This window comes from Cebus imitator, unplaced genomic scaffold (genome assembly GCF_001604975.1).
Source record: "Cebus imitator isolate Cc_AM_T3 unplaced genomic scaffold, Cebus_imitator-1.0 Scaffold127, whole genome shotgun sequence".
Lineage (NCBI taxonomy): Eukaryota > Metazoa > Chordata > Mammalia > Primates > Cebidae > Cebus > Cebus imitator.
In genome coordinates this window covers 3,646,111-3,662,921 of record NW_016107442.1, presented here as the reverse complement: position 1 = coordinate 3,662,921, position 16,811 = coordinate 3,646,111, and the positions used below count along the sequence as shown (strand labels likewise).

Here is a 16,811-nt window from a genome sequence, read left to right as displayed (position 1 = left end):
GAAGTTCATTTTAACATATTACCATAAGGAAGGCTTGTTTAGACTGTGAAATCTGATAATGGCCCATATTATCTACCTGGAGAATAGATGTGAATAAAGAGAAAAGAATAAGTCAGTTAAATTATGTCATAGTTTTCCTTATAAAAAAGAGATGCGAATGAAAATGTAGAGTTGGTAAAACTTTAACACCTTTTAACTTAGCCAAAATTATATAATGTTTGAAGATTTAAATTATAAGATTAAATTACAATTAATAATCACCTTATGTAATAATGGAAAGTAAAGAACAACTCAGTATTATCCTATTACAGGCTTTCAAATTCAATAGACAAAACCACTTGATTTTATGTACTAAAGTCATTAAGCTCTAAACCTGAAACTTGAAAGAAAAATAAATCTAACTATAAAACAATGTGGTTTGGCTCTGTGTCCCCACCCAAATCTCAACTCAAATTGTAATCTCCATGTGTTGAGGAAGGGACCTGTAATCCCCACGTGTCTAGGAAGGGAGGTGATTGGATCATGGGTGCTGTTTCCTTCATGCTGGTCTCATAATGAGTGAGTTCTCATGATATCTTATGGTTTTATAAGTGTTTGGAAGTTCCTCCTTCCAAAAGAGGAAGAAGAGCAGGAGGAGAAGCTCTCGTCTCTCCTGCTCCCATGTGAAGAAGGTTCTTGCTTCCCATTCGCCTTCTGCCATGATTGTAAGTTTCCTGAGGCCTTCACAGCCATGTGGAACTGTGAGTCAATTAAACTTCTTTCCTTTATCTAAACAAAACAAACAAACAAAAAAATCACCCTCATAATCCAATCACTTACCTCTCTTGACACCTGAGGATTACAAGTCCCTCCCTCAACATATGGGGATTACAACTCAAGATGAAATTTGGGTGGTGGGGGACACAGGGCCAAACCACATCAAAACTCTATAACTATTTTGACTATCAGTGGTCTCCTCTGATCTCTGTTTTTTTATTGTTTTTAGTAAATAGAACAATTGTAAAGCAGAAAATAAGGGTAAGAGTCAGAGCTAAAGGCCTAGGGATTAGTTTAAATGTTATGTAAGGAGCTGTGAGAACCACCTGCTCCTCCAGACTTTGTCTCCACCGTAATGTAGCCAGGCATTTTTTATATTAACACCTACAAGAAATTTACTCCATGGAAAAGTTGGACCCAAAAGATTATGGATTCGAGTACACCAAGCATAGTATAAGGGTAGGGCAAACATTATAGAGTGAACACAGATTATTAAGTCAAAGTTTGCTGAATTCCTCCACCTTGTTCTTGGGACACCTATAACCAGATTTATCCCTTTAAGCAAAAAATTGGGGATCCTTCTCAAGAGAAACTCAAAGTCTTAGAATACTCACCCATTCTACAGACCTTTCAATAAACATTTAAGGACCTTACTTGTAAATATGTATTGACGTTTGAGGAAAATATCCAACTTGCAAGACAGAGAGAGACGAAAACGAACAGATAAAAGGAACTCAGAGAAAAACAGAAATATTGCAAGATATAGAACAAAACTTCCAATTAATTATAATTAACATCTTCAAAAAGATTAGAAAAGATATTGCATTGTCAAAGAGTTACTTTGAAACAAGATGCTATAGAAAGAGAGAACAATGGGAAAACAAGAAAGAGCTCTTAGAAATTAAAAATATGTCAGGTGAAATTAAAACAAAAATTTTAAAAAGTGCTGAGAGATAACGATGAGGAAATTTCTTTGAAGTAGTATTTAAAGAAATATGAAGACAGGAGATAAGAAGATATTAAGATAGGAGATAAGAAAATTTTGCAATCAACCTAGGAAGCCCACTGTTTGACTGACATGGGTTTCAGAAAGAGAGACTAAAGCAAACTGAGGAAAGAGTATTATCAAAGAAATAATAAAGAAAAGTTCCCAGAACTGAGGGGAATGAGCCTCAAGATTAAGTAGTTTCACTTCAAGACATATAATCATGGAAGTTCAGGACTCTAGAAATTATGAGAAGATTCTAAAAACTTCCAGAGAGGAAAATATAGATGATGTGCAATGTATCAAAAATCAGAATAGCATTGGGCTTCTCAACAGAAAACAATGGAGCAATGTCTTCAAAATTATAACTGAAAATGATATCCATCCTAGAATTCTAAAACCTGTCAAACTATCAGTCAATTGTGGGAACAAAATTGATTTTTCAGGCTTGCAAGTTCTCAAAACATTGACCTCACAAATACTGTATCCCTTTTCATGATACTACCAGAGGATATGCTTCCTTATAACAAAGAGGAATAGTGATCTAGGAAACAGGAATCTAACGCAAGAAAAGTCAAGGAATTCCTAAGGGGAAGAAGGGCAGTTACAGATGAGAGCTGACAACAGATGCAGAAATTAACGAGTCCAAAACCAAGTAAGGTGATGGAAGGATCCCAAACAGAATTTCCTAGCACAAAATGAAACAGAGATTATATAACAGATTTGACTTGTGGAAAACTGAACATTGAAATATTTGGGAGAGCAAGAATAATAAGCAATAGGCACATTGCTAATGTAATTCAGAAAAAAGAAAGATTGTCAATATCTGTGACTTTAATTTTTGTGTTTTCTTCTCCAGTGCCTGAGATAGCACCTGGAACAAAAGAATATCAGCGAGTGTTTCCTAAATGGATACAGGAATGAATGAGTGAACAGTATAAAACCTTGTGCCTTCCTCCAACAGCACCCAACGGGGTTACTTGAACATATACAAATACTAAGAATGTTTGTTGACTTGTATGAAAGTGATTGTTTCTCAATTGTTTGTTAATTTATATATATATTAATTAGACATCTTAGTGAAAGTCAGAAATTAAATTAAATTTGTTTGATCAAAGAAGATCACTTATTAAACTGAAAAATTCTGACCAGGCACTGTGGCTCACATCTGTAATCTAGCCCAGCACTTTGGGAAGCCAAGGTGGGTAGATTGCATGAGCCCAGGAGTTCGAGACCAGCCTGGGCAACATGATGAAATTTTGTCTTTACCAAAAGCACAAAAAGTAGTTGGGTGTGGTGGCACGCACCTGTAATCCCAGATACTCAGGAGGCTGAGGCAGGAGAATCGCTTGAACTGGGGAGGTGGCTGTTACAGTGAGCTGAGATGGCACCGCTGCACTCCAGTCTGGGCCATAGAGCAAGACGCTGTCCCCACCCCCAAAACAAACAAACAAACAAACTGAAAAATTCCCAGCGGCAGCTTTAGTCACAGAATGGATCTAGGCATTCAAACAGAAGCTATTTCTCCTTGTCTCCTCTTGGTTGTTTCCATTTTCAGGTCACGTGCTAGAAAAGGTGTACGTGGGCAGTTGTAAACTTAATCCCCCAGATTAGCAGCACCTCTTTTTCTGTAGTTACTCAAAACCACAGAACTGATTCAGTTGACAAACTTTATCAATTTCTTGAGTCAATTATTGTGGCCACGGGAGTGGAATATTCTGATTGGTTATGCCTGAGTCACACATTTAACTTTAGAATCATGGGCCAGCCTCAGCCAAACCACAGGGTCTCAAAATCAAGGAGGGAGAGAGTTCCAGTGCACTATTACCAGAAAAAGGGAATATATCTACCTAACAGGCAAAAACAATTGGCAACTTTATAGAAAAAAAGTACCTATTTTATGCTGACCTCTACCAGAAAGACAAATATTACTCCAAAGAAGCCTTTCAAAACAGAAAATCACATTGAACATACTTGTTAAATATGACTTCAACCTCTTTATATCTCATCTCTGAACATTCTAGCATCTTGGCATGTAAATTGTGTACTAGTACTGTTCAACAGAAACGTAATGTAAGACACAAATGTAAGCCACATGTGGAATTTAAAGTTTTCTAGTAACTGCCTTTAAAAAGTAAAAGAGAAATTAAATTTAAGAATATATTTTATTTAATACATTATATCTAAAACATTTAAAAACAAGCAATATGAAAGTTAAAAATGAGATATTTTACAATATTTTTCTGTATTGTCTTTGAAATTTTATATGCATTGCACAAAACAGTACATTTCAACTCAGATTAACCATATTTCATAATCTCAGTGGATAGAGGCTATATTTGGCAGAGCAGTTCTGGACTGTGAAAGATCTTAAATACTACTAAGTAGAGTTTTCATTTTCTCCCTCCTTCAACCAATTTCTCCTCTTAAAAACCTTCCCTTTTCATTCTAGTAATCTTTATTCTTCCAATAAAATGGTTCAATTCACCACATGGGACAATGTTATTCACAGTCTCATAATTTGGAAAATGGAACAAAAAGAAGTGTTCTTTTACCACTTTTCTACTTTTCAGTTTTCCACTTTTCAAGAATAAGAGCTGAAATAAAATGGCAAATCACACTGGTGCTTTCATTCAGCATGAATAAAAGCAATATGAAACAGATGATCATGTCTTGATGACAGTTATGGTACTACTTGGCAGGATGAAGTGAAGAAAAAATTTGGCTTGTTAGCATTAAATGGCTGCCCAAATAGGTCCTACAAAGAATAGAGGGAGTGAGAGGAATCAAGTTACCCACATGCAGCTAATGAAATAGTTGTGTCACGCTGTTGGGGGACTCTCAAATGCTACAATAGAATACTTGTTAGCACACCTTTATTCCTCAAAGAAGTCTGGTTTGCACACACTCACTTTTGAGAATAAATCTTCAGATGTACTTTTCCTTACATTTAAAAAGAAAGATTTTTTTTTCTGTTATAAACCCCTTGATCCAAGAGTTTATTTTGGCACTTTGAGAATTATGTAAAACTTATTGCCAAAGCAGCATTTTCAATTAAAGCATAGGGTTCCAAGTATTCCTTAGGTTAAGAAAGATAAAAAGATAAAAAGCCCTCCAAAATGTCAACTACTTTGGTATGGATTTTTCATGACTTTCTCAGTTCAAAGAAAACTACAGTATATATAAAAACCTGACAGAATTTTACTTTGCAAATTTAGTATGGTTAGAATTTATATCCAACTATAAAAATTCAGTTCATTTTTCAGACATATCTTAAACAATTTGCACTCATTTAACCTGGGTGATTTAATTTTAAAATGTCAATATTTAGGATATATACTTTATCATAAAGCATATCTTATCTTTTTGTCAGAAAGCAACGCTTTACATATAAAAATTCAACAAACATTTTCACACCAATGCTGTTCAAGTACTATGACAAGTGCTGAGTCTTTGGAGGTAAACAGAATTTGTTCTTGTGTTTATGGTGTTTGTCTGTAGTATTTGTTGCAGAGCATTTGTAGACCTTCTTTTTGGAAATAATAGTTTTATTTTTTTCTTAAGACTATCCTCTCTCCTGTTCTTAATTTATCTGCTTTCTATGGAATTGACTCCACCCCTGACTGCAAACTAGAGTAGATGGCTCAGGACTGGCCAATCAGAACATCTAATCACCCTGGTCATAGAGATTGGTTTAAGCACAGGTGTGCTACCTAGTCAGGGTCAATGAGACACAGTGAGATTTAGAAAGAGATCCTTCCTCTTTTCTTTTAACTATGCTACAAGTGTATTAGTCCATTTTCATGCTGTTGATAAAGATATATTTGAGACTGTGTAATTTGTATAGAAAAAAGAGGTTTAATGGACTTACAGTTCCACATGGTTGGGGAGGCCTCACAATCATGGTGGAAGGCAGCAGACACATCTTACATGGCAGCAGACAAGAGAGAATGAGAACCAAGCAAAAAGGGTTTGCCCTTATACAACCATCAGATCTCGTGAGACTTATTCACTACTATGAGAACAGTATGGGGGAAATTGTCCTCATGATATGATTATCTTTCACCAGGTCTCTCCCACAACATGTGGGAATTATGGGAGCTTACAATTCAAGATGAGATTTGGGTGGGGACACAGACAAACCATATCAACAACCATTTTGACACTACATGTAGTTTGAGAACAAAAATCAACGCTAAGGAAAAGAGTTCACCAAAAGAGAGAGGAAAACCAAGCCTTGTAATGAGCTTGTCTAAAGCCAATTAAACTTGGAATAAAGGAGGAGAAGAAGGAAATAAGCTGAAAGAAGGCAATTAGGATGAGGAGAAGGGATGTTGGAATTTAGAAGAAGAAACAGAATTTCAGCCAGATAAATGTAAGACTAAAGGCAGATACAGCATGACAAGTGGAGAAAACCCCAAACAGTTCATTTTGGAGGACATAAAGTAGTAATAATGGAATGATCAGTGAAGAGAATGGAGAGGTAGGCAAAGGACGGGTCTTGGAAAATCTTATCCCCCAAGGTAAAGAACATCACACAGGGTTCTTTGCAGGTTCATTGATATATTTTAAGCAGGAGTGACAGGCCATATTTTTGTTTGATACGGAATACTCTAGGGGTGTTGTAGAATGGGTTGGAGGAGTCTAGAGACAGAAAACACTTAGAAGTCTTTACCGCTATCTGTTCTGATGACTATAATGGGGCAGGGGTGAGGAGAAGGCAAAGGAGAAATGCAACATTTATTTCTTTATTTTACTAAATTGAAGTCTAAAATATTTTTAATCAAAGTAATATATACACATGATTTTAAAGTAAACTCATACAGAGTGGTTTACAATGAAAAAACAATAGTCTGTTTTTGCTTTTCTCAAGCTGCCATCCTATTTCCCAGAACAAACAACTTTTAACTTTTTAAACTGTTCATGTCTATAGCTATTCTTGGCTGGGTGCAGTGGTTCACACCTGTAATACCAGCACTTTAGGACACAGAGGTGGGTGGATCACCTGAGGTCAGGAGTTCAGACTAGCCTGACCAACATGGTGAAATCCCATCTCTACTAAAAATACAAAAATTAGCTAGGTGTGGTGGCGTGTGCCTGTAATCCCAGCTACTTGGGAGGCTGAGGCAAAAGAATCGCTGGAACCTGGGAGGCAGAGGTTGCAGTGAGCCAAGATTGCACCATTGCACTCCAGTCTGGGCGACAGGAGTTAAACTCCATCTCAAAAAAAAAAAGGCTATTCTTCTGGTCAGTCAGTACTGCCATATTCAGTTTTACCCTTAAAAACCTATACAATTCTGTGTAGCATCCCGCAATTAGTGCCATATCTCTAAACTATATGTGTTTACCACCGTTTCTTCATTTCAATGTTAGACATTATCAAGCTATCCATTTTCCCCTCCTCCTCTCTTTTAATATATGCATATCTTAACACATTAAAAATACATTTGTGATTGCTATAGGCTGAACTGCATCCTTCCCAAAATTCATGTTGAAGCTCTAACCCCTAGTACCTCAGATTGTCACTGTATTTGGAGATAGGCCTTTTCAAGAGGTGCTTAAGTTAAAATGAGGCCATTAGGATGGGCTGTAATCCAATACTGGTGTCCTTACAAGAAGAGGAGATTAGGACATAGACACGCATGGGGGAACATATGAAAACACATGGAGAGAAGGGACATCTGAAAGCCAAGAAGAGAGGCCTCAGAATAAAATCAACTCTGCCAATCTTAGACTTCTAGCCTCCAGGACTGTGAGAAAATAAATTTCTGTTGTTTAGCCACCCAGTTTGTAGTTCTTTGTTATGGCAGCCTTGGTCAACCCATACTGTGATTAAAATTTTAGAAGTGTGTAATATACTTTTATTGCCTGTTTTCATCAACCACAGACAATATATTTAATTCTCCATTTCTCAAGATGAGGGTTTTTAGCACTCGTTTCCACCCTCTCAGTTTCTACTTTTCATTTTCTGTACTTTCACATCAAGTTTGATAACATTTACGATGTATTCTCTAACCATATTTAAATCTTCTATGCTTTATTTATAGGTTGGTCTGAAAATCAACAATCAATAAAAGTCATCTATGTATAATGTCTATGTTCACTGAATAGCCAAGTAGTTTGTTTTTTGTTTTCTTTAGGTTTCCAATAGCCTTGTTGTCCGCTTGCACTATGAATCCTAACAGAATCTGGAGGTCATTTTCAAGGATACTTGCAAACCTCCTGATTTCCCCTTTCCCCAGATACTTCTTCTGGCTGTCCTCTTTTTCCCTATTCCAATATGGACTGGCTACTTTTTAGGCAGGTAGGCACAAGCACCTTCTGTCCTTACTGTGCCTGATAGGAGCCACAGGTGAATGCTTTCTCTTTCTTGGTTTACTCCTTCATGTAGTGGGGTTATATTCTCCAGAAATTTCCAGGAAAAGGGTGTCTAAGAAGTAAATTTTCTTAGGTTTCACGTTTAAAATTTTAAAATTCTGCCTTCATGCCTGATTAATTTTTTTGTATCTGGAATAAATTCAGAGATTTGTTTCTCACAGTTCTGGAGGCTGAGAAGTCCAAGGTCAAGCGGCTTGTGTCTTGCCAGGGACTTCCTGCTGCATCATCCCATGATGAAAGACATCATGTGGGAAAGAGAATGTGTGTGGTGAGTGAGGGGTGGGTGGCAGCACAAACTGGCTTTTATAACAAACCCCCTCTGAGATAAGCACACTGAACCATTTCGGAAAGCAGAGCCCTCATGACCTAATCACCTTTTAAAGGCTCCACCCCTCAATATTGTTTCATGGAAAATTAAGTTTCCAACACGTGAACTTTGGAAGACACATTTGAACCATAGCAAGAACCATTTAAAAAAAATATCTGGAAGTCCTCAGTGTTTCTTTATCCTTGATGTGCTGAAATTTTATAATATGTAGCAAGCTAAGTCATTCTTCATTCATTATGTGGGGTATTTAAAAGGATCTTTCATTTTGACAACTCAGTATTTCTGCTCTGGGAAATTATCTTTATTATTTTTTTGAAAATTTCTTCCCTTCCATTTTCCATTTCTCCCTTTCTTTTACTCCTGTCCGTCAGGATTCACTCCCTGTTTCTTACTTTTATTTCATATTTCTCATTTCTATCCTTCTCTCTACATTGTGGAAGATTCGTTTATGTTCCAAACTATTCTACTGTTTTTTTTATTTACTTAAATATTTTGTATTCATGTGTATGTTGTAACACAAAGACTGTCATTTTTCATAGCATCTTATTCTTGATTTCTGTTACATTTTCTTTTAAAGTATATCTCAGGATAGTAATTCAAATTCGTTTTAAGTTAATTTCTCCTTCCTGAATTGTTTCTTCTGGTATCTCAATCTCCTTCCCTTTGTTTACCTTATCCTCTATGTTCATGTTTACAGTTTCGTTTAATGATTGGTGACCCTTAGTTATCCTTTTATATTTAACAATGAGGTAATATACAAAACTGTTAGAAACACTATTCATAGACTGAACTTCTAAACTAGTGATCTACACTTTAAGGTGAGCTCGTGGCCCAGAATGTGGAGGGCTTTGCTCTCAGGCACTATTAGTCAGCTATTGCTGCAATTCTGCTATAGAATACTTAACTCTCAAAACTCTGTGGCTTACAATAACAGCAAAACAAATTCTCTCTCTCTCTCTCTCCTCTCTCTCTCTCTTTCTCCTCTCTCTTTCTCCTCTCTCTTTCTTCTCTCTCTTTCTTCTCTCTCTCTCTCTCTCTTCTGTCTCTGTCCTCACTCTGTCTCTCTCAACTTGATGGACCTGTGAAGGTTTTCTAGATTCAGGTAGACATGGCTGCAAGTTTCAGGTCAGGTTTACTGCATGGCTCCTTAGGGCATGCGCTCATCAGAAGATGGCAGAATTGTATAATGGCAAGTAAGACAACATGAAACACCAAAGCCTCTCCTTATATCATATTGGCTAACATTCCATTGGTCAAATCAAGTCACACAGCTGAGGCAAAGTCCATGAAGTGGGATTTTTATTCTGCCCATGATGAACCTTGGCAAGGATTGTGGGGAGGGAAGGAAGAAATGTGAGCCAATCATATAATCTCACACAGTTACCAATGACTATGGTGAACTACCATGGTTTTCTCTAGATTATTTGCTTGACTCCTTTGGAGAGTGATATGGTTTGGCTGTGTTCCTACCTAAATCTCACCTTGAGTTATAATAATTCCCCTGTGTCAAGGACAGGGCCAGGTGGAGATAATTGAATCATGGGAGCAGTTTCCCCCATACTATTCTTGTGGTAGTAAATAAGTTTCATGAGATATGATGGTTTTATAAATGGGAGTTCCCCTGTACAAACTCTCTTGCCTGCCACCATGTAAGACGTGCCTTTGCTTCTCTTTCACCTTCTGCCATGATTGTGAGGCCCCCAAGCCATTTGGAACTGTGAGCCCATTAAACCTCTTTCCTCTGTAAGTTACCCAGTCTCAGGTACATCATTATTAGCAGCGTGAGAAAGGACTAATACAGAGAGGAATACTACTTTTTCATTTTTCCAGGCAAATACAGGTTATTGTTAAAGATCATATGTTTAAGACAAAAGTCCATGTAGATAAAATAATAAAGCAATAGCACCTAAAAGTACCTTGAAGAAAACAAACATTGAATAAATGGTCAAATAAATAAGCAAATGAACAAAAAAGTGAATAAAAAGAAATAATTTTTTTTGTTTGTTTTAAAGGAGCACTTAGAGGGGTCTAGAAATTTTCAAAATGTGTATCCTTTTTTTTTTTTTAAATCCCAAATAGTTGAGACAGTTTCAAACAGTTTCAGAGTCATATATGAATGTATACCTTATCTGCTCTGTATTCATTCTCTTATAAAGTTGTTCAGTGACTATATTCAATTTTTATCTTTATAATACATAGAAGATTAAAATTATTTTAGCAAGAAATATTACCATTCAATATTACCAGGATAATTTGCTTAAAAATTTAGGATTTCATAGTACAATTGCTTTCAAACTTAAATGGAAACTATTTCACATTGTCAAGGCTGTAAAAAATACATTTTTATCAACCATCTCACTTCAAAAAGAAAGCGTGGCTTAAAATACATGGAAAAATTCATCCACAAAGGTGATTTTTTTCTGTGCTTGTTTTATTACATCTACCAGCTTTAAGCTTGGATTTGCAAACATTCTAGAATTAGAAAGTATCTGTACAACAATTTTCTAAAACATTTAAAAACAATTATTATTCGATAGTAAATTCTATTAAAAATAACTTATTGTGAGTGGTAAGAGTGTTAGTAAGGGTCAGGCACAGTGGCTCATGCCACCCAGCCGCTGGGAAGCATCTCTTGAGCCCAGGAGTTTAAGTGGGAAGGAACACTTGAGCCCAGGAGTTTAAGGCTACATTGATCTATGATTGTGCCACTGAACTGCAGCCTGGGCAACAGAGTGAGATCCTGTCTCTGAAATAAATAAATAAATAAATAAATAACTTCCTTTTTTGATTAAGCTCCATGGCAAAGAGAAAAAATAAAAAGCAATTTGGGTGAGCACTATGAATTCTATTCATGAAATGAGGCCATCTGAGTAATGCCTGCAACAACCTTGATTTGAGTTCTTTCTGAAAGCTTTCTTATTACTAAGTGATGAATTTTGTAATTCTGCAATCCAGCGACGTTAATGGATACAAGTTTAAACTGTAGTGATGGCATGTCCATTCTGAAGGGCATGGTTTGGTTCTACCATTTTGTTTACTTTGTTGAACTACCTACCTCTGTCAGTATAAGACTATTGTTGGAGGACCAAAGAGGTCTATATTCACATCTTGGCCTGAATATATCTCATTGTTTCTTTGGCCATTAATATTTTTGTATTTTATTTAGAAAATTACCCAGGTGTGGTAGCACATGTCTGTGGTCAGAGCTTCCTGGGAAGCTGAGGTTGGAGTGTCTCCTGGGCCTGGGAGGATGAGGCTGTAGTAAGCCATGATTGCACTACTGCATTCCAGCCACAGTGACAGAGTGAGACCTTGCCTCAAAAATAGTGTTTTAACTAGTTATTTTCTTTCCCTGAATGTTTATGATACAGACATGGAAAGCTTTTACAGACAGGTGAAGAAAGTTTTTGTTGTCATGGAATGTTTCAGGTTTATTCCTGTATCAGGAAGATTCTATTTTTGAGAGTTTAGAACCCAGACATAAGCTTGCCAAAGTGTATTTGTTACAGCCATTAGTAGCTAACCTCTGAATTTATTTTGAAAGGATAGTTCTATGTAGTGGGCAGCAACAGAATCTGCATAGTCAAATTTTTCAGCTTAAAAAATGATTCCACAATATGCTTTTTGTGCAAGCTCAGGTGCCAATCAACTCTCACTGGTTGTGTAGAGAGAACCACCTTAAATTCACTGTAGTTTCTTCCTTGGAGTAGCAGTCTTTTATTCAACTAGAGGAGAAAAAAGGATGAAGCAGGGGAAAAGGTAATTGCTAAGTTGGTGGTGGGCAGGGTATTTGGTTTTTTTCTTTCTGTTTTTTCTGTCTCACCTGACAAATAAAGACAGTATCAGGCATGTGTATTAGTTTCTAGGGCTGCCGTAACACAGAACCACAAACTGGGTGGTTTAAAATAACATATTATTCTACAGTTCTAGAGACTAGCACTCAGAAATGAAGGCTTTGATCAGGCCATTCTCCATCTGAAACCTGTACCTTGCCTCTTCCTAGCTTCTGGTGGTTTGCCGAGAATCTCTGCAGATCCTTGGCTTGCAGTTGTGTAACTCCAGTAACTGCTTTGTTTATTATAAGACATTCCTCCTGCGTGTCTCTGTCTTCACATTGTATTCTTCTTATAAAGACACCAGTCATATTAGAGCAGGGTCCTACTCTAGTATGAGGCACGCCCTACTCCAACGTGGCAGAAACGTACAAAATTCAACACATAACAAAGTATAAAGGATAAACTCAAGAACAGAAACAAGTCCAGTCCAGAAAGGGCCTCTGTTAACTTGCATGGAGTCTGTGTAAATTAGGAGAGATGCTCCCTTTGTGTGGACACATGCCAGGGCTCACAGCAAGAGAGCAAAAAACATGCTGGATTTCCATTCTCCATGTTCCCTGGGCGTAGTGTCTTTACTTAGAGCACAAATAGGCCAAACTAACCGTGGCCCAGAGACTGGAAGTAGATGATGATGGCAAAGTGTGGGTAGTAAGAGTGTTAGCAAGGTCAAGTTCATGAAAATGGAATTTTTTTGGTGGGAATGGAGCAGAGTAGGAAGAAAAGATGATATTTATTCACTCTTTATTCACTCATTCAACCAATATTTATTGAGTATCTGTTTATAATAGGTGCACTGATGTATCTCAAGGAACTTGATATACAGCCCAGAATGGATTGGTGTAGACATGTTTCCCCTCCCTGTTTAATTTTTCTATTTTTTGATGCATATGGGAAGGGGGTATGATGGGGAGGAGACAGCTGACCAAAAAATGGAGTCCCAGACCTCAGTACAGAAACTCAGCACCTACCAATAACTGATGTGTGTTAGTTGTCTCAGGTTCTCAATGACAAATTCCAGGTAGAGAGAGTTCAGTAGTATACTTTGCCTCAGTGTCAACTCTGGTCTGATTGACTATGGTTGAGCAAAAGAGTTGACCTAATACAAAGGTCAATACTTTGGGTGAAGTGGTATGGGTTTGGGAGAAGTCTTTAGTAAAGGGAGCAGGAACTGGACATATATCCCCTAAGTGTTTACTGTGACTTGCAAGGTGACAACTTTGGGGAGATGGTCACTTACTTAAAGTATCAGTTTTTGAATGTTTGCTTTAAAAAGTCACTTTCATTTATATTTCACTTTACAGTTTGTGAAATTTTGACAGTGTTAATGTGCAAACAATTTATAGACGACTGTAAGTAGGTAGAATAATTATTCAAAGTCTTACAAAATCACTGCAGAAGGTACAGATTTATTATTCTGTAATTTTGAAAGCAGGATAAATTTTATTATGGAATTCTAAATAAGAGAGTTTAGAAAGGCAACCAAGAAAAAATATAGAAAGTATTCAGTACATGTTCCTTATTGCTAGCAATAATTACTGAGAAAAGGAAAAATGAAATATACAATAGTAATACAAGTAGACTTAAGAGTAATGTTAAAAAGAAAGTATAATATATAGAAAACTAAAAACTTTGTTGAGACATAATAAACAGAAAACTCAAGTAAATAGAGATGCATCATGTTCATGGATGGGATGGCTCCAGTAGATACAAATTTGTTAGGGATGCAGAGGTGAGTGCATAACCAATCTTGGGCCAAATGCAATACTTTATTTCTCTTTCAGGAGTAACTGGACCAAAAGGTGAGTGCTCAGACCAAACTGAAACATTCAGAAACTTTCTCAGGATTAAAAAAACTGGAAGCTAGCAGAGACATTCCACTAGTTTTCAGGTCTTGGAACTGAAGGAATGTGAATCTTAGACGCCTGGCAGCTATGTTTTCTACTGTTTTGGAGAAAGTAAATCTGTGGTAGCAGAGAATGAAGCCCAGAGAGATAAGCAGTTATAAGACAAAGTCAGCAACGTTTGGAGGTACCAAGTTCCTGGGGCCAGTCCTTGAGCACTCCAGAGCTACTCTACTCCTTACTTTGTTAATTTATTTATTTTCATTTTGTGAACTACTTCAGCATCCTTCCAGTGAATTCTCACATCTTTGTTTTTATTTTTTCCACATTTATTAAATGTCTAACACATACAGGACAAGTCTTCTTTTGTTCATAGAGCTTAAGTTCTAATGGGTGGTGACAGACTAAAAACAAATAAAAAATGGGAAAATATTAGGTAGAGGTAAGGGCTGTGATGAAAATGAAAGGGAAAATGGAATGAAAAGTGATGGGAGAGCTACAGCTTAAGATGTCAGGAAAAGATTCTCTGATGAGAAATTATTTCAGTTGAGACCGAAAAAATAGCTTACTTATTAATTAAACAGATACTTTGACTGTATGCCAGATAATGGTTGATATAATTTACAAAGATTAAGTTAGTTTTTCTTGGATTTCTTTCACCAGCAACAGAAAGAATTCAGTTTAATACAAATGTCAATTGTTTCCAAATTTAGTTGCAATCAAATTTTCACTTTTGTCAAATTTCTTGTCAGAAATCCATACAATACATAGTTTGAATAAACATTTCAAAAGATTATTTATTAGTTATTATTTTTTTAAACTGAAGGGAACATAAAATATCAAAGAAGCTGAAAACGCAGAAAAGGATAAGGAATTGGGGAAAACTTGCCATATCAGATAATAAAATATATAATAAATATTATAGTTAAAATTATTACATGAAAATGCTGTAAGAATTAGATAAGCTGATCAATACAAAAGTACTAATGGCCTAGAAATGGGATCTTACTATATATACTCATATACAGTATGATGGTAGTGACATTAAAAAAAAGTGGCAATGGGAGAAATTATTAAATAAAACAAGCTTGATCATTAGGCAAATGTAGTAGGCAGAATTTTAAGATGACTCTCAAGATTTGTGGTTCCTGGTGTGGGCAAACATTCTTCCAATAATTCAGTCAAAGATGAATCTAGCTGCTGCTGTGAAGGGATTTTGCAGATGTAATTAAGTCCCAAATCAGTTGACCTTAAAACTAGGGAGATTACTAAGGTGGACCTGACCTAATCAGATAAGCCTTACAAGGGACTAAGCTCTTTCTGGAAGCAGATCTGAAGTGTGGACAGGATTCCAAAAGGAGATTCTCCTTTGAAGCCTCCAGGAGGCAAAAGTGGCCCCTAGCTGACAACCCGCCAGTACATGTGAAGCTTGGTTCTACAACCACATGGCCCTGAGTTCTGCCAAAAACCTCAATGAAGTTGGAAATGGATTCTTCGCCATAGCCTCCAGAAAGAAAGGCAGCTCAGCCAACACATTGATGTCAGCTCTGTGAGATGGTTAGCAGAGAGCTCAGTCACGCTGCGGTTGGGTTTCTGACCTACAAAGTTATGGGCTTATAAACGGATATTGTTTTAGGCTGCGAAGTTTGTTTTTATTGCCACATATGTTATGAGGCAATAAAAAACTAATATATTAATTTAAAAAACATAAAGAATCACTTTTCTATGATACATGAAAATAAACCCCATAAGTATTGATGCTTTAAATGCAAGAAATGAAGGTGTAAGACCAACCTATTTGATTTTAGAATTTGGAAACATTTTCCTCAAATTTTTATTATGTAACATCAAATACAAAAAAATGCATGCAATATATATGTGAGATTTGATGCATAATTATAAAATGAACACCCTTGAGTCCACTATGAAACTTAAATAGAATATTAGTATTACCATTGCTGTAGAAATGATCTGTATTCCTCAAGGATGCTTTTCTTTTTTTCTGGGTCTCCCCTTCTCTATCCCAACCAGGTAAACTGTTCTGAAGTTGATATTTATCCTTCCCTTGCTTGTGTCTGTATTAACAATAAATCCCATTTTTGTAGGTATCCTTAGACAATATATTGTTCAATTTTCCTTGTTTATGAGCTTTATAAAATATCATACTCTATGTAACCTTCTGTGGCCTGCTTTTTTCCCACTCAAGGTTACGTTTTTAACATTTTATTCCTATTGTTGCCTATGGCTTTGGTTCATTTCTTTTAAAATCAATGTGTCAATATATTACATCTAATCTTCTGTTACTGCACATTTTGGTTATACCCATTATTTTTGCTATTATAAGCTATGCCTCTATGAGTATTCTGGTCTATGTTTCCTGTTTTTTCTAGAATATATACCTAAGAGTTAAGTTGCTGGATTGTGTTCAACTTTACAAGATAATGTCAAATTTTTTTCTAAAGTAATTACCCCAAATTATAATCCTACCAACAGCATTCTTGTGAATACTTATTACTGTTCTATTTTTACTCCTCTGATAATCTACTGGGTATATAACATGACTTATTGTAGTTTACTTGTCTCTGTTATTAATGGAGTTGAAGACATTTTCATATATTGAACTGATCTCTTTTCAGTGCATTGATCATTCACATTTTTCTTTTCCTTTTCCTTTTTTTTTTTTTTTT

General features: G+C 36.2%; 1 long non-coding RNA gene across 1 annotated transcript in view; it reads left to right on the top strand.

The window, feature by feature from the left end:
* The first annotated feature begins 646 nt into the window (after positions 1–646).
* The window catches only part of LOC108312618, a 23,876-nt gene continuing 7,711 nt past the window's right edge, over positions 647–16,811 (top strand). The window contains exons 1-2 of the long non-coding RNA XR_001828716.1: positions 647–740; positions 13,679–13,681. This is a non-coding gene — a long non-coding RNA (uncharacterized LOC108312618). The remainder of the gene's footprint in view (positions 741–13,678; positions 13,682–16,811) is intronic.